This window comes from Homarus americanus, unplaced genomic scaffold (genome assembly GCF_018991925.1).
Source record: "Homarus americanus isolate GMGI-L3 unplaced genomic scaffold, GMGI_Hamer_2.0 scaffold5658, whole genome shotgun sequence".
NCBI classification, from domain to species: domain Eukaryota; kingdom Metazoa; phylum Arthropoda; class Malacostraca; order Decapoda; family Nephropidae; genus Homarus; species Homarus americanus.
In genome coordinates this window covers 40,968-59,107 of record NW_024745266.1, presented here as the reverse complement: position 1 = coordinate 59,107, position 18,140 = coordinate 40,968, and the positions used below count along the sequence as shown (strand labels likewise).

The 18,140-nt window shown below is 41.8% G+C and overlaps 1 non-coding gene across 1 annotated transcript; it reads left to right on the top strand.

Moving 5' to 3' along the window:
- The first annotated feature begins 523 nt into the window (after positions 1-523).
- Trnav-cac lies at positions 524-597 on the top strand. Its single transcript has one exon. It is a non-coding gene; the product is annotated as a tRNA-Val (tRNA).
- The last annotated feature ends 17,543 nt before the right edge of the window (positions 598-18,140 follow it).

Below are 18,140 nucleotides of genomic sequence, written 5' to 3'. Positions count from 1 at the left end.
TAGTAGTAGTAGTAGTAGTAGTAGTAGTAGTAGTAGTAGTAGTAGTAGTAGTAGTAGTAGTAACAACTATCACAAAGTCACCACCTCTCCTCGTCACCAAAAACTATCCAACACACAATTTTTTACCTTAATAATATAAACTATTTCCTGGGTGTGTGGCCTCCTTTATGGCGGCAGCAACGAAATTTTTGCTCTAAAGTGTAATGATTATTGTTTGACAAGTTGATAATCATGCTGTAGAGGTATAATGATATTTTAAGCTGTTTGGCTAGACCCACGGAGGTAGTGGTGGTGGTGTGGTGGTGGTGGTGGTGGAGTAGGTGGTGGAGGGAGGTGGTGCTGGAGGGAGGTGATGGTGAAAGAGGAGGAGGAGGTGGTGGTGGTGGAGGGAAGAGGAGGTGGTGGTGTGGTGGTGGTGGTGGTGGTGGTGTTATATTGTCGGAGGAAATGTTTTGGTCGGTGGATTGAGGTGGGTGTTGGGTGGTTGTGTGTAGCGGGTTGGTGTTAGAGTGTGTGTATGTGGCGACCTGTGGTGTAATGGTCAGCATGCTCGCCTCACAAGCGAGTGGACCCTGGTTCGATCCCCGGGCAGGGGGAAACTATGTGCAAGTTTCTTTACGCCATTTGCCTCTGTCTACCCAGCAGTAATGGGGACCTGGATGTTAACCGATTTGTGGATAGGGTAATGGTTAGCCAGTGCAGTTGGCGAGTTGTCCGGTCTTCTCGGACTATTCCTTGACACTGGGTCATGCAGCTCGTTAACTCAGGGTGTGGTTGTTGTGTTGGCGACAGCTTCTACACCTTAAACAAATTCACGCCTAGGTGGCGCCTGGACGGCCATCCTTGACGAGGGCAACCATTATCTTATGTGGGTGTATGTGGATGTGAGTGTGGGTAGGTGTATTAATGTAGATGTGATTTAACTATTCTGTGTGGGTAATATTCCTCCTCTCCTCACTAGACTTTTACTGTTATCCTCTTAATGTCATTTTTGTTTCACAAATTTTTCCAACTTTTATTTTCCCAATCATTGACCTCGACTCACCGCCCCGATGTGTGAGTGTCTGGCTCTCTTTGATCTCCGCTCATATTTTCACAATTTTTCGTTTTTTTTTATTTTATTTTTTTTTTTTGGCAGCGACATTTTTTTCACCCAGGATGTTTTATAGACTGTAATGACTGTCTCTCTCTCTCTCTCTCTCTCTCTCTCTCTCTCTCTCTCTCTCTCTCTCTCTCTCTCTCTCTCTCTCTCTCGGAAGGGTAGGGGGATAAAAGAAGGGAGGAAGAGAAGGGAGAAGGAAGGAGATGGCAATGAAGAAGGGAAGGATGGGTGGGGATGAAAGAAAGAAAGGGGGAAGAGTAGGGAGAGAGGATTTGGGGAAGGAAGAGAAATGGAGGGAAGGATAGAGGGGAGGGAAGGATGAGGGGGGAGTATTATCCCTACGTCATTCTCGTTCCTTCACATTATAACTTTCCTTGTGTGTGTGTGTGTGTGTGTGTGTGTGTGTGTGTGTGTGTGTGTGTGTGTGTGTGTGTGTGTTTGTCTGTGTGTATGACAAGTGTGTGTAGATATATTTGTAATAGTATGCTGTGCACTGTAAGAGCTCTGATATTAGTTTCTATTCACTCCAAAATAAACATGAAACGCCACGAACACTATATTTAGATCATATTTTGGTTGTGTTCCCCCAGGTGGTTAATGACGTCAAACGAGGTAGTTAAGAGGTGTGGTATTTTAAGAGTGTGTAAAGGCCTTTATTGGTCCCCATGGTGTAAAATGGTGCTATGTTTTTCTTTAAGGAACCACAGAAGTTTAGTCGTAATTAAGTGAACCCATATGTGTGAAAACCTTTGATTAAGTGAACTGATGGCAGCTGAAAGAGAGAGAGAGAGAGAGAGAGTTAAACAACAGTGAATGAAAGTATGAGAAAAAGAAAGATAAAAGACATTAAATGGAGGAAAAACAATGAGATAAAGAAAGAAAAAACATAATCTAACCATTAAACTCTGTCAATCTCCACTTTAGGAACGATGACCTGCGGGTAATTAGCCTGGCCTGACCTGACCTCGTTGATGACCTAACCAACACTACACCAGCATCATTGAGTGAGTGCTCTGATTTATTCGTGTTGGCTGACCTGACCAAAAGCATGTCACCTTAGTAGTTTAAGTTGGCGTTGGTTAGGTTAGGTTAGAGTTAGGTTAGCTTAGGTTAAAGTTGAGGTAATTAGTTTAGTTTAGGTTAGTGTTGTGATCCATGCAGCCTATATCACTTGACTTAAGTACACGAAGACTACAGGTATCGTGTTAAACATCATTTTAATCAAGTTTATGACATGAAACGGTCGATCGAGGAAGGAAGGGGTGAAGAGGGGGGGGCTGTGTTCCTAGTCTGCCCATTGTTTGTCCTGTTGTCTCTTGGTGAGTTTGTGCCCTCAAGGTGGTGGTGGAGGAAGGGGTCTGGCTCGTTCTTCCTTGGGCAGATAATTTACAACAGTGAATAATTTACACCCAAGTCTGTCCCGATATTGTTGTTGTTTTTGGGTTATGTTAAAGGTCATTTCATAGGTTAGGTCACCCTTGATAATAATAACTTATTTTTTGGGTCAGAAACAGAACCAGGTATTTTTTTTAATCACCTGAGAACTAGACATCTTAGTTTATTTCACCTGATCTTTAAACACCTGAAGCTAACCTAATCTAACCTAATCTGACCTAATCTGACCTAACCTAACCCAACTCAACCAGCCCCAGGAGTACTAAGGTGTGACTAATCTCCAGGTGATCCTTTATACACAAACACCCACAAACAATATCAAATAATCCTAACAAAATAAAAAAAAAAAACAAAATAATAGCCTCGTAGTTCCAGAGCCACAGTGGTCGTGTCCACTGCCGCCACGCACCGACACGGAGATTAAACGTGTCGAACTCTCGCTGTCTGTACACTGAATGACAAAAGTTAAATTAGAACTTTGGTCACACAGATTCGTCAACTTGTCGTCACATAGCACACACACACACACACACACACACACACACACACACACACACACACACACACACACACACACCTCTCACACCCTCTCCCCCTTTTACACAGTACATGCCATTCCTTCCGCCACTAACCGGACCCCACAACCACACCCCGCATCCCATAAGCTGCACCTCATTACCACCCGCCGCACCTCATTACCACGCCGCACCTATTACCACAAGCTGCACCTCATTACCACAAGCCGCACCTCATTACCACAAGCCGTACATCATTACCACAAGCTGCACCTCATTACCACAAGCCGTACATCATTATCACACGCCGCACCTCATTACCACAAGCTGCACCTCATTACCACAAGCCGTACATCATTACCACACGCCGCACCTCATTACCACAAGCCGTACATCATTACCACAGCTGCACCTCATTACCACAAGCCGCACCTCATTACCACACGCTGCACTCATTACACAGCGCCCACGACCTCATTCACAAGCGTACCTCATTACCACGCCGCACCTCTACCACAAGCTGCACCTCATTACCACAAGCCGTACATCATTACCACGCCGCACCTCATTACCACAAGCTGCACCTCATTACCACCTGCCGCACCTCATACCACAAGCTGCACCTCATTACCACAAGCAGCACCTCATTACCACAAGCCGTACATCATTACCACACACACCTCATTACACAAGGTTTGCTGCACCTCATTACCACCGTCCACAGCCTATCATTATCACGCCGCACCTCATTACCACACGCTGCACCTTATTACACGCCGCACCTCATTACCACACACCGCACCTCATTACCACACACCGCACCTCATTACCACGCCAAACCCACAACCCGCACCTCATTACCACACCCACTACCCACGAGCCGCACCTCATTACCACACCCCTCCCCCTCAATAAGCATTCGCAGATGTGATTCAGCTGACGGAATTAACACTAAATATTTGCTTGGGACACGGCCAACTGGGTCCAAGGTCACATGTCGCAGGTGAGGTCACGCGTTATCACCTGAGATATGTAGGCAGGTGTGAGAGTTCATGGCAGGTCACAGGTGTCAAAAATTTCTAGCAGGTGTTATGTGAAGTTATTTTGTTCTAGTAGGTGTTATGTGAAGTTATTTTGTTGTAGCAGGTGTTATGTGAGATTATTTTGTTGTAGCAGGTGTTATGTGAGTTATATTGTTCTAGCAGGTGTTAAGTGAAGTTATTTTGTTGAGCAGGTGTTAAGGTAGAGTTATTTTTGTTCTAGTAGGTGTTATGTTAAGTTATTTTGTTCTACTTGGTCTTATGTGACGGATTTGGTTGACAGTTCAGACATCTAAGCGTTTTACCTAATCTGATTCCAACCCTTTAGGAAAAACAAAGGAATAGGCAGAGAGGCATCCCAATCCTCCTGTAGTATATTGACTTCTGCGAATCACAACAAGCGGTATCCTACAAATCGTTTTAAAAGTGATTAGAAGATTGGTAGATAGGTCGTACTAATTATCCCAATCGTCTTAATAATCACAGAATGATTGGTAAATAACTCATACCAATAGTCGTAAGTTTCATAAAAAAAGAGATTTGGTAAAGTTTATTAGCCAATCGTCCCTTGTGTTGTGTTGTCTTGACCCTAGAGAAAAAAAAATATTCTCTTCTTGTTTTGTTAACTAATTATTGCTGTGTTGGTGTTCTGCTCTGTTGCTTCTTACCTGCTGTCTGCTGGTAGTGTGTTCTCTTACTGTTGTCTGCTGGTAGTGTGTCTCTTACTGTTGTCTGCTGGTAGTGTGTCTCTTACTGTTGTCTGCTGGAAGTGTGTCTTACTGTTGTCTGCTGGTAGTGTGTCTCTTACTGGTGTCTGCTGGTAGTGTGTCTCTTACTGTTGTCTGCTGGTAGTGTCTCTTACTGGTGTCTGCTGGTAGTGTGTCTCTTACTGTTGTCTGCTGGTAGTGTGTTCTCTTACTGTTGTCTGCTGGTAGTGTGTCTCTTACTGTTGTCTGCTGGTAGTGTGTCTCTTACTGTTGTCTGCTGGTAGTGTGTCTCTTACTGCTGTCTGCTGGTAGTGTCTCTTACTGCTGTCTGCTGGTAGTGTCTCTTACTGCTGTCTGCTGGTAGTGTCTCTTACTGCTGTCTGCTGGTAGTGTGTCTCTTACTGCTGTCCTGGTAATGCCTCTTACTGCTGTCTGCTGGTAGTGTGTATCTTACTGCTGTCTGCTGGTAATGCCTCACTGCTGTCTGCTGGTAGTGTGTCTCTTACTGCTGTCTGCTGGTAGTGCCTTTTACTGCTGTCTGCTGGTAGTGCCTCACCCAGCCTCCACAAGACTCTCCCCAGTTGAAAATCAGTGAAGGTGAACAAGAGGTGGTAGCCTGAAGGTGGCCGTCACGAGCCATTAACCAGCCGCCGGAACCTGACCAAGTTTATATATGAAGACTGTCCCAAAATTTTGTCTCTCTTCTCTCTCTACAGTATATCATGACCAACTATTCTCTGTCTTGCGCTTGTGAGACTTCTCTTGGATTACGCAGTTCAGTTCTGGTCACCGTACTACAGAATGGATATAGAATCCTTGGAAGAATTCAGAGAATGACAAGACTAATCCCGGGCATTAGGAACCTTGAGTACAGAGACAGGTTAAAGCATCTTAATTGCACTCCCTCGAGACGTAGAGCGAGGGGCGACCTGATACAGGTGTATAAATGGAGTCAGGGCTAAACAAAGGTGATACAACAAAAGGTACTCAAACTATCCAACCAGGAACGAACTCGTAACAATGGTTTTTAGACAAATTTAGATTTAGGCGCGAGATAGGTAAACACTGGTTTGGAAATAGGTAGTGGACGAGTGGAACAAGTTACCAAATATCATCATTAACTCGAATACGCTGGATAGCTTCAAACATAGGTTAGGTGGATATATGAGCAATAGGGGTTGGGTGTAAATGGGTTGCTTCCTCCATTCTTATGTTCTTTCCTTACTCTCTCTCTCTATTCATACCACCTCTTCTCTCTCTCTCTCTCTTTTTTCTCTCTCTCTCTCTCCAATCTGCTTACCACAACCAAGGAAAAAGGAACAACTTGATGTCATGGTGAAGGAGATAGTGGAAGGAAGTGTGAGTTGTGTAGGAACAGAAAGTAATTTTGGAATAGTTGTCGGAGGAAAAACAAAGCGAGTTGTTTTGTTTGGAGTTAAGGCAAAAGTGTGTGTGTGTTTGTCTGTCCTTGGGAGAAAAGAATGAATGGTTTTGTGTGTTTGTTTGAATTAAAAGAATATTGATTTTGTCGGTAATTACAGAAAAATGAGTATGTAAGAAGGGAAATTACATTAGTATCTGGTTGTTGTTGTTGTTGTCATAATAGTATTACTACACTACATAATTAAGGTCTTTAAACACGTAACAATATTAATAATACAAAACCAACAAAAATTAAAAAATAATAAAATATATATAAACAACTTTATTCTTACCTGTAATTGAAGAAATTAATCGATAAAAATTTAATAAACAAAATAAATATTAAACACGAAGTTGGTTTAAAAAAAGTAGGAGACATTTTACTTTATATAGAACCGGGTTTTTAAGACTTGAAACCACACACACACACACACACACACACACACACACACACACACACACACACACACACACACACACACACACACACACACACCAAAAAACAAAAAACACAGAGGAAAAGATTTTGGTACGGGAGAAAGCAAGAAATTTATGTCCCCGGCAAGAAATAAAGGAGTCTCTCTTCTTCACTTCAGCCAGAACAAAAAGAAAATGTATAAAGGTTTTGTCCGTGTTATTGGACAGAGAAGTGGAGGTTTTGACCAGAAGTGTGAGATAAGAAGAGGTTTGACCAGAAGTGTGAGATAAGGAAGAGTTTGACCAGAAGTGTGAGATAAGGAAGAGGTTTTGACCAGAAGTGTGAGATAAGGAAGAGGTTTTGACCAGAAGTGTGAGATAAGGAAGAGGTTTTGTCAGAAGTGTGAGATAAGGAAGAGGTTTGTCCAGAAGTGTGAGATAAGGAAGAGGTTTGACCAGAGTGTGAGATAAGGAAGAGGTTTGACCAGAAGTGTGAGATAAGAAGGTTTTGTCCAGAAGTGTGGAAGAAGAGGTTTTGACCACAAGTGTGAGATAAGGAAGAGTTTTGTCAGAAGTGTGAGATAAGGAAGGTTTGGTCAGAAGTGTGGAGATAAGGAAGAGGTTTGTCCAGAAGTGTGAGATAGGAAGGGTTTTGTCGAAGGAGATAAGAGGGTTTGGTCAGATGTGAGATAAGGGGTTTGACCAGTGTGAGATAAGGAGGGTTTTGGTCAGAAGTGTGAGATAGAAGGGTTTTGTCCAAGTGTTTGGACAGAGAGTGGAGGTTTTGACCAGAAGTGTGAGATAAGGAAGAGTTTGACAAGTGTGAGGGAAGGGTTTGTCAGAAGTGTGGATAGGAAGAGGTTTTGTCCAGTGTGAGATAGGAAGAGGTTTTGTCCAGAAGTGTGAGATAAGGAAGAGGTTTTTGGTCAGAAGTGTGAGATAAGAAGAGGTTTGACCACAAGTGTGAGATAAGGAAGAGGTTTTGTCAGAAGTGTGAGATAAGGAAGAGGTTTTGGTCAGAGTGTGAGATAAGGAAAGGGTTTGTCCAGTGTGAGATAAGGAAGAGGTTTTGTCCAGAAGTGTGAGATAGGAAGGTTTTGGTCAGTGTGAGATAAGGAAGGGTTTGACCACAGTGGATAAGGAAGGTTTGGTCAGAAGTGTGAGATAAGGAGAGGTTTTGTCCAGAAGTGTGAGAATAAGGAAGAGGTTTTTGCTGGTTTCTTAGACCGTATGAGTGAGGTTTTGACCAGAAAAAATGGACAGGGAAGAAATTTTTAACAGAAATATTACACAGAAATAGGTAAAGATGTGACCATGGTGGAGGAAAAAAGGTAAAAGAATTATTTTAGCTACAAATATTGGCCAGACATGGAAGACAGGAGAGTGTTGGAGGCAGGAAGGAGGGAGGAAAAGGAGGAAGAGGATTTAGAATTTATAAAAAAAGGGTAACCCACTAACCCATTATAATACTAGTTTTAAGCCTCTTAGTACGATGATATAATCCTTGAGTACGATAATATAATCCCTATGAGTACGATGAGTTAACCCCGAGGACAAGTTAAACCCTTTGAATACGAGGACTTATTCCCGTAAGTAAACTGCTATCGTACTCAAAAAGTAGTTAAGCGCCATCGTACTCAACCGTGTTAGATCACTGTTCTCTAGGAGATTAAATCATCATACTCAAGAGAGTAAGCCATCGTAATCAAGGTACTCAAATCATCCTACCCAAGGAGAGAGAGATTTTGGGTCAGAAAGTAGCAATTTAAATGCAAGCAAAAACAGTTACCGAGGACTTCTAAGAACGCCTCCCGCCCTGGCGTCTCAGGATGGTGGTGAAGAATTATTTTTCTTCATTTGATTTAGTTTCTTGTCAATTGTCATTCTAGGAGGTGAGGTCTATGATTGAGTGTGCCTGTCTTGTCTTGTCTGTCTGTCTAGCTTACCTGTCTGTGTCAGTCACTTGAAAGACATGCACCATTTGTGTCTTTTAAATTAAATTGTTTTTGTCTACTCTGAAATGGAGATTGAAACCTGAATTTAAATAAACTCGTGAATAAAGTAATATACCTGAAAGTGAGAGAGAGAGAGAGAGAGAGAGGATATCTCACCTTTAAAAGCTATATAGTAGATAGAGAAAAAGAAAGAGTTAAAGAAGAATATATCACCATCTTATATATTGAGAGAGAGAATTATGGACAAGACAGCCATCACCTTTATTAAAACTTGTGAGTCAACTTTTATAATTGGTGTTTGAAACTCTCTCTCTCTCTCTCTCTCTCTCTCTCTCTCTCTCTCTCAGTCTATACTTATTTTACATCGTTTCCTACCCCATCTTTCCTCCTCTTCCCCCCTTCCTCTCCCTATCTCCCCCCTCTCCACTACCCTCTTCCCGTCCTCTCTCACCTCTTACTGCCTCAGTGTGAGAGAGAGGAGAGAGAGAGAGAGAGGAGTGTGTGTGTGTGTGTGTGTGTGTGTGAAGAGTGTGTAGATAGTGAGGGACAGTGTGTGTGAGTAAACATATGTTCCACCCCACACCTGGCCACACACACACACACCTGTCCTGAAACACTTGTTGATATTCGTAGTGAGATGTACAGATATGACACACACACACACACCTTAATCTCTCTCTCTCTCTCTCTCCTCCTACTTCTACCCCCCCCCCCTCCCTCTCTCGAACAGTTGTCACCATCTAAAGTAAGAAAGCAGCCAGTCGTTCAGGACACTTAACATTTACGACGGTACTAAAATTAACAGTTCTGGCAAGTTGGTTATGATGATGGTGTTAATGGGAGGAGAGTGGGAAGGATGGGATGGTGGTGGGATAGGGGTGTGAGGTAGGGGATGGGCTGGAGGAAGGAGACATTGATGGAAGGGATGATGGAGGAAATAGTGATGGAATGAAGGGAGAGGTGGTAAGAAGGAAGGTGGAAAGGATGGAATAGAAGGATGATATGGAATAGGAGGAGGAAGGGATTAATGAGGTATAGTCATAAAAAAATAACATATCCTCCTATTGTTTTTGTTTTGAGGTCAGAGGTCAGAGGTCAGGAGGTCACTGAGGATATTTTGTTGTTTGTTGTGATGTAGTGACTAATACAACAAATTTATGGTGAAACAATAGATTTATTCGTGTTAGCCGAGGCGATAGATGGTTAGATAGACAGGCAGATGGATAGACAGATAGACAGATGCAGGTACAGGTACACAAACAAAAGCAAACAATAAAATCAATAATATATTCGTATTTCCCAGGATATATAAGTCAAACAACTGTAGACTAATTAATTAACACGGTAAATATATTCCCCTAATTAATCTGTTTATGGTGTAAATCTCCTCCTTTACGGCCCAGCTTATTGTTCCGGCGACGGTAAGTTGTAATTTGGTTTATTTTTACCGAGAGAAAACGTCCCAAAGGCGTCCAAAGAAAACAGGGATTATGAGGCCGTATCTCAAGGGGTAACAGACTAAACTGTAGCTTATCTTATGTTGTGGGTAATTATGATGTTAATGAAGATTGAAGGGTAAATAATGTGGTAAAATACGTTAGAGGTGTGTTTTGTTTCTCAATATTGGGACTGCGGCGTTCGAGGTGGACATAGCTCTCGCCCTGTTCCATTGGTCGATGTTTCGATCCTGGACACTCCCAGTTCACCCAGCTGTAAATGGGTACCTAAGTTTATAACTTAAGGAAGTGAAGGCGGTCAAGAGCAGTACTGACCATGTTGCCTCCTTGTGTACTGAAGGCTTAGTATACAGGTGTGTTGTATCCACACTGCCTAACGGGCAGTCATGACCTATGGCAGGGGTCACCAAACTTTTCTGATGGGCGGATAACTGAAAGAATGACGAGCGCGGACATAATCATTCTGTTCAATACTTGCAAGCCAGAACAGCTCTGGTAACGTCAGGCGTGGCGGAGCTACGAGCCGGGGAAGGACTTGGGATCCGGCCCGCGGGCCGTAGTTTAGTGACCCCTGACCTATGGGACCCCTTAAAAGTTACTTTTGTGTTTGTTGTTATTGATAAAAAAATCTATTATTTTTTCTTGTAGTTGGATTATTGGAACACTTATATTACTTTTCCAGGAAGATTTATTGATATATATATAAATATATATATATATATATATATATATATATATATATATATATATATATATATATATATATATATATATATATATTATACTGCATTTTATTAATACAGTCCCCTTCACTAGTGCGTTTACAGGGCTCGTCACATAAACATTCCATAAATCATTATCTTTGAGATATTAGTGTTAATAATGTTTTAATTTGATTTCCATAGTAGTATTTTACTATTGCTGGTTTCCTTCTGTTGACTGTAAACAAACACCGAGCTGCCAGGCTGTACCTAAACTGACGAGCCCCTGTAACCTAACTAGTGAAGGGACTGTATGTTGTTTAACAAAAGCAAACCAAGCATAAACTTTTAATTTAATGTTAAGTTAGGTTGACTTATGTTAGGTTAAGGTAGCCAGCGAGTATGACCTAACCGACATAGGACCTTTGTGTCGGGTCGAAAACAAATAAAAGTAAATATTGTCCGAAAAGTAACAGTAAACAAATAAGTTGTCAATTGATTATTATTATTATTATTATTATTATTATTATTATTATTATTACTATTTATTATTATTATTATTATTATTATTATTATTATTATTATTATTATTATTATTATTATTATTATTACTATTATTATTACTATTATTATTATTATTATTATTATTATTATTATTATTATTATTATTATTATTATTATTATTATTACTATTATTATTATTATTACTATTATTATTACTATTATTATTATTTAGAGATTGAAGAAGTTTATCTTACTACAGTAAAGTAATTGTTAATCAAAATTCAAATATAATAATCCAGAAAATAATGATACTACTACTACTACTTTATTACCGTAATATTAAATATCCTAATACATAAGTAGTTATCCTAGCTGTGTTGAGTTAGTTGAGTCGCAGATCTATGCGGCATTCAGTGACTGTTGCCTCATAGTCAATATCTGCGACCGTTGTCGGCTTGGGGCCGTTGCTCTCGTTCCCTGGAGGTAGAGCAAAGCTGACCGAAGGAGAGAGAAGGACAGTCGACATCTCAACCAGGCTGTAACATAACTTCTAGGCTGCTGCTTCTGTTCGATATCAACTCCGGAGTCTGGCGTAGAAGCATCTTGAACTTGGGCCCATCCCACCAGAGGTTGTGAACACCAGAGGAGTGAAGCTGCCTTGATCAACGTTCTGAATTCTCTCCATATACCCTTATCTTGTCGTTCTGTTCCTCCTGTGTGCAGCATCGAGAGCTAGGTTGCGGTTACATGCGGCCATGGGATCAAAATGCTTATGTCGAGCTGCTTCTGTCCCCGCTTCCAGAATCCTGACCACTGACGTCCACACGGGCTTCATTGGATGTGTTTGAAGTTCTGTGACGGAGGTTCTCACCGTCCAATGGAAGGAGGGCGGATCCACCATGACGTCGTAGCAAATTTCCCCAGTAGATGGTGTGAGATCCTTTACTTCGTCATGCCTCATGCACACGAAGCCCCTTTCTGCACACCATGGCGTGATCGATGTCTTTACTATTACTACTTTTTTAAAGAAATGACTCAGCCTCCACCAATAGTCACACCTTCACCTACTACTACTAAGGAGAACTAAATTATAACCCAGGTATTTTATGGAGTCAGTCATTAAAAAAAGCAATAATAAAAGCCATAATAAGGTGGACCTCTGCTGCCGGACCCACACGCAAAAAGAAAGGTCTTAAAACAAAATCTTAAAGTAGCCTCCGTAGAGGGACGTCTGGCAGGTAAAAAGTAGGTCGCTCTTATACTTTCAACGACTCTTTCCATTTCAGTCTAGTCCAGTGCTGCGTCAGGCGTCACTATGAATGCTAATGCTGACACACTTACTTTTTTTTTTTTAGGTAGAGGAGGATCAAGTTGCGTCAGGTATCTCTATGAATGCTAATCTTCACACACACACACACATATTTTGGGGATATTTTTCGTTAAGTAGCGTCAGTTATCTCTATGAATGCTAATCCTGGCTCACTCGCTGCTCTAATTCGCTTATTCTTACCCGCTCACCACTAACGCGCTGATAGAACTTTTCACGTCTATTTTTTTTCCTGTGATTTTAGCCAGGTAAAGTAAAGTAGGTTAATTATCGTGTGTTTGTGAGTATTTTATTTTTATTTTATTTTGTAGAAATAAGAAAAAATAATTGAAGCTTAATTGACTTTACATAATTTTGTATGAAAGGATAGTCTCTCTCTCTCTCATGCATACTATGAATATGCTGCATAACTTTCTTAAATACAGACTAACAACAACAGCAATAATAATAATTTATATATACATAGAAAAATATACATATACATTAATACAAGAGATAAATAGAACAACCGGATATGTTTCTGACACACACACACACACACACACACACACACACACACACACACACACACACACACACACACACACAATGACTCGGTAAGAGTTACTCATGTGGCCTTGGATGAGTAATACGTTATTCATGAAGTCTATAACGAGTGACGTAGATACTTTCTGGTCGACACTTGAGTAACGCGTTACAGAAGGACGTCTCAACACCCGGTGGCGTTAGGAGAGATAGGAAGGAACTGGTTCACATAGAGTGGTGGACGAGTGGAACAAGTTAGCAACTTTGTAGTAAGTGCTGGAACTCTGGAAAGTTTAAAAAGGCTGGATAGATTCATGGATGATGAAGTGGTAGTAACTCTCGACAGGAGCTGCCATGCAGAGCCAACCGGCTGTTCCAGACTCCTTATTTTCTTATGTTCTTATGTTAGCGAAGGACGGGGCGGGACGGGGCGGGGCGGGGGAGTATATACTGCGGATTATGACTAAATATGTATTATGTGTAAATAAATACATGCAGTATATGAAGAGACATCGACAATAATACTAATAACAAGAACAGAAACAAAAGCAAAACAAATAATAAAAGCCTATTGTCTCTTGTTTCTCTCATATTCTTTTAAAATAAATCCTCCCATGGTCTTTTTATCATAACAATAGTGAGTGTGTGTGTGTGTGTGTGTGTGTGTGTGTGTGTGTGTGTGTGTGTGTGTTTCTATGTAGCGTGAGACTATAATGAGCCTGGCGTGTACGTGTGTGTGTGTGTACAGGCGCTTGACACACACACCGTATCGATCCCTTGTCAATGGAACTCTCTGATGAGGGTCAGTGTTTGCTAACTACTGACCTGACCTTACTGATGACCTGGGTGGGCTGACCACAGGTGCCTCCTCTGGGGTTAGCTGGGCCTGCCCATAATAATAATAATAATAATAATAATAATAATAATAATAATAATAATAATAATAATAATAATTCCTTGTTCCAATAAGCTAGTTCTCGTTTGTCCTATTCTAATGGACCTCAGCTCTAATGGCCCTAACCTAACCAAATCATTAACATTCAAGACAATTAAGATTACTTCTTATTAGGCCTAAGGTCCATTAAAACAGGGCCTAATAAAAAATTTGAACTAGGGTCCTTAAAACTGGGGCTCAGAAACGGGGCCCTTAGAACCCTTGCCCATAAAACAGGAGTACTTTAGCACTTGGCCCCATTAGAATTTATACCCATTAAAACAAAACACTAACATTACAATTTCGCCCCTAGGATAAGGATTGGGGCTGTTAAGACTAGTATTGGGCCTGTTAAGACTAGTGGGGCTGTTAAGACTAGGTTGGGGCCTGTTAAGACTAATTGGGGCTGTTAAGACTAGTATTGGGGCTGTTAAGACTAGTATTGGGCCTGTTAAGCAATTGGGGCTGTTAAGACTAGTATGGGCCTGTTAAGACTAGTATTGGGGCTGTTAAGACTAGTATTGGGCCTGTTAAGACTAGTATTGGGGCTGTTAAGACTAGTATTGGGGCTGTTAAGACTAGTATTGGGGCTGTTAAGACTAGTATTGGGGCTGTTAAGACTAGTATTGGGGCTGTTAAGACTAGGTTGGGCCTGTTAAAGACTAGTATTGGGGCTACTAGTATTGGGGCTGTTATATTGGGCTGTTAAGACTAGTATTGGGCCTGTTAAGACTAGTATTGGGGCTGTTAAGACTAGTAGGGTTAGACTAGTATTGGGGCTGTTAAGACAGGATTGGGCCTGTTAAGACTAGTATTGGGGCTGTTAAGGCTAGTATTGGGGCTGTTAAGCTAGTATTGGGGCTGTTAAGACTAGTATTGGGGCTGTTAAGACTAGTATTGGGGCTGTTAAAGACTAGTATTGGGGCTGTTAAGACTAGTATTGGGCCTGTTAAGACTAGTATTGGGGCTGTTAAGACTAGTAGGGCTGTTAAACTAGTATTGGGCCTGTTAAGACTAGTATTGGGGCCTGTTAAGACTAGTATTGGGGCTGTTAAGACTAGTATTGGGGCTGTTAAGACTAGTATTGGGGCTGTTAAGACTAGTATTGGGGCCTGTTAAGACTAGTATTGGGCCTGTTAAGACTAGTATGGGCTTAAGACTATGTTGGCCTGTTAAGATAGTTTGGGCCTGTTAAGACTGATTGGGGCTGTTAAGACTAGTATTGGGGCTGTTAAGACTAGTATTGGGCCTTTAAGACTATTTGGGTGTTAAGACTAGTATTGGGCCTGTTAAGACTAATTGGGGCTGTTAAGACTAGTATTGGGGCCTGTTAAGACTAGTATTGGGGCCTGTTAAGTAGTATTGGGGCTGTTAAGACTAGTATTGGGGCCTGTTAAGACTAGTATTGAGGCTGTTAAACTAGTATTGGGGCCTGTTAAGACTAGTATTGGGGCTGTTAAGACTAGTATTGGGCCTGTTAAGACTAGTATTGAGGCTGTTAAGACTAGTATTGGGGCTGTTAAGACTAGTATTGGGGCCTGTTAAGACTAGTATTGGGGCCTGTTAAGACTAGTATTGGGGCCTGTTAAGACTAGTATTGGGCTGTAAGACTAGTATTGGGGCTGTTAAGACTAGTATTGGGGCCTGTTAAGACTAGTATTGGGGCCTGTTAAGACTAGTATTGGGCCTGTTAAGACTAGTATTGGGGCTGTTAAGACTAGTATTGGGGCCTGTTAAGACTAGTATTGGGGCCTGTTAAGACTAGTATTGGGGCTGTTAAGACTAGTGGGGCCTGTTAAGACTAGTATTGGGGCTGTTAAGACTAGTATTGGGCCTGTTAAAGACTAGTATTGGGGCTGTTAAGACTAATGTGGGGCTGTTAAGACTAGTATTGGGGCTGTTTGGACTAGTATTGGGGCTGTTAAGACTAGTATTGGGGCTGTTAAGACTAGTATTGGGGCTGTTAAGACTAGTATTGGGGCTGTTAAGACTGTATGGGGCTGTTAAGACTAGTATTGGGGCTGTTAAGCTAGTATTGGGGCTGTTAAGACTAGTATTGGGGCTGTTAAGACTAGTATTGGGGCTGTTAAGACTAGTATTGCTGTTAAGATATTGGGCTGTTAAGCATATTGGGGCTGTTAAGATATGGGGCTGTTAAGACTAGTATTGGGGCCTGTTAAGATAGTATTGGGGCTGTTAAGACTAGTATTGGAGCCTGTTAAGACTAGTATTGGGCTTTTTAAGACTAGTATTGGGGCCTGTTAAGACTAGTATTGGGGCTGTTAAGACTAGTATTGGGGCCTGTTAAGACTAGTATTGGGGCTGTTAAGACTAGTATTGGGGCCTGTTAAGACTAGTATGGGGCCTGTTAAGACTAGTATTGGGGCTTTAAGACTGTATGGGGCTTTACTAGTATTGGGCCTGTTAAGACTGTATTGGGGCTGTTAAGACTAGTATTGAGCCTGTTAAGACTAGTATTGGGGCTGTTAACTAGTATTGGGGCTGTTAAGACTAGTATTGGGCTGTTAAGACTAGTATTGGGGCTGTTAAGACTAGTATTGGGGCTGTTAAGACTAGTATTGGGGCCTGTTAAGACTAGTATTGGGCCTGTTAAGACTAGTATTGGGGCTGTTAAGACTAGTATTGAGGGCTGTTAAGACTAGTATTGGGGCTGTATATATTGGGCCTGTTAAGACTAGTATTGGGCCTGTTAAGACTAGTATTGGGCCTGTTAAGACTGTTGGGCTGTTAAGAATTGAGCTGTTAAGACTAGTATTGGGGCTGTTAAGACTAGTATTGGGGCTGTTAAGACTAGTATTGGGGCCTGTTAAGACTAGTATTGGGGCTTTAAGACTAGTATTGGGCCTGTTAAGACTAGTATTGGGGCTGTTAAGACTAGTATTGGGGCCTGTTAAGACTAGTAGGGGCCTGTTAAGACTAGTATTGGGGCTGTTAAGACTAGTATTGGGCCTGTTAAGACTAGTATTGGGGCTGTTAAGACTAGTATTGGGGCCTGTTAAGACTAGTATTGGGGCTGTTAAGACTAGTATTGGGCCTGTTAAGACTAGTATTGGGGCTGTTAAGACTAGTATTGGGGCTGTTAAGACTAATTGGGGCCTGTTAAGACTAGTATTGGGGCCTGTTAAGACTAATTGGGGCCTGTTAAGACTATATTGGCTGTTAGACTAGTATTGGGCCTTTAAGACTAGTATTGGGGCTGTTAAGACTAGTATTGGGCTGTTAGACTAGTTTGGCCTGTTAAGACTAATATTGGGGCTGTTAAGACTAGTATTGGGGCTGTTAGCTAGTGGGCCTGTTAAGACTAGTGGGGCTGTTAAGACTAGTATTGGGGCTGTTAAGCATTTGGGCTGTTAAGACTAGTATTGGGGCTGTTAAGACTAGTATTGGGGCCTGTTAAGACTAGTATTGGGCTGTTAAGACTAGTATTGGGGCCTGTTAAGACTAGTATTGGGGCCTGTTAAGACTAGTATTGGGCTGTTAAGACTAGTATTAGGGTGTTAAGACTAGTATTGGGTTAAGATATTGGGGCCTGTTAAGACTAGTATTGGGCCTGTTAAGACTAGTATTGGGGCTGTTAAGACTAGGATTGGGGCTGTTAAGACTAGTATTGGGGCCTGTTAAGACTAGTATTGGGGCCTGTTAAGACTAAGGGCTTATTAGGACAGGCATATTTAACGACTCACTCCACACTGGAAGATGACGTCATCAACTCAGGGCCATTGTTTGAAGGTTTATGCAAGTCATGTTATGGTCATTGTTGTTCATGTCTCATCTCTTCCCTCCTTCCTTACTCCCTCCTTCATCCATACTCTTTCCTCCTTCCTTACTCCCTCCTTCATCTTTCCTCCTCCTCCTGTCTCTTTCTCTCTCACTTTCGTCTCTCCTCTGTCCTTCAATTTTACCTCCATCTTTCTCCTCCTTCCTTCCCTCCATCTTTATCCCTCCTTTCTCATTCTCTCCATCTTTACTCCCCATCTCCTTCCCTCCTCCTTCCATCTGACGTCTACATTATACGCCAGCATCAGACAGCCATAGTATAGTACGCCCCCCCCCACCCCCTAGCCCCACCCCATGCGTCAAGATGAAATACCTTGATATATTATGGGTCTGGGGCGCTG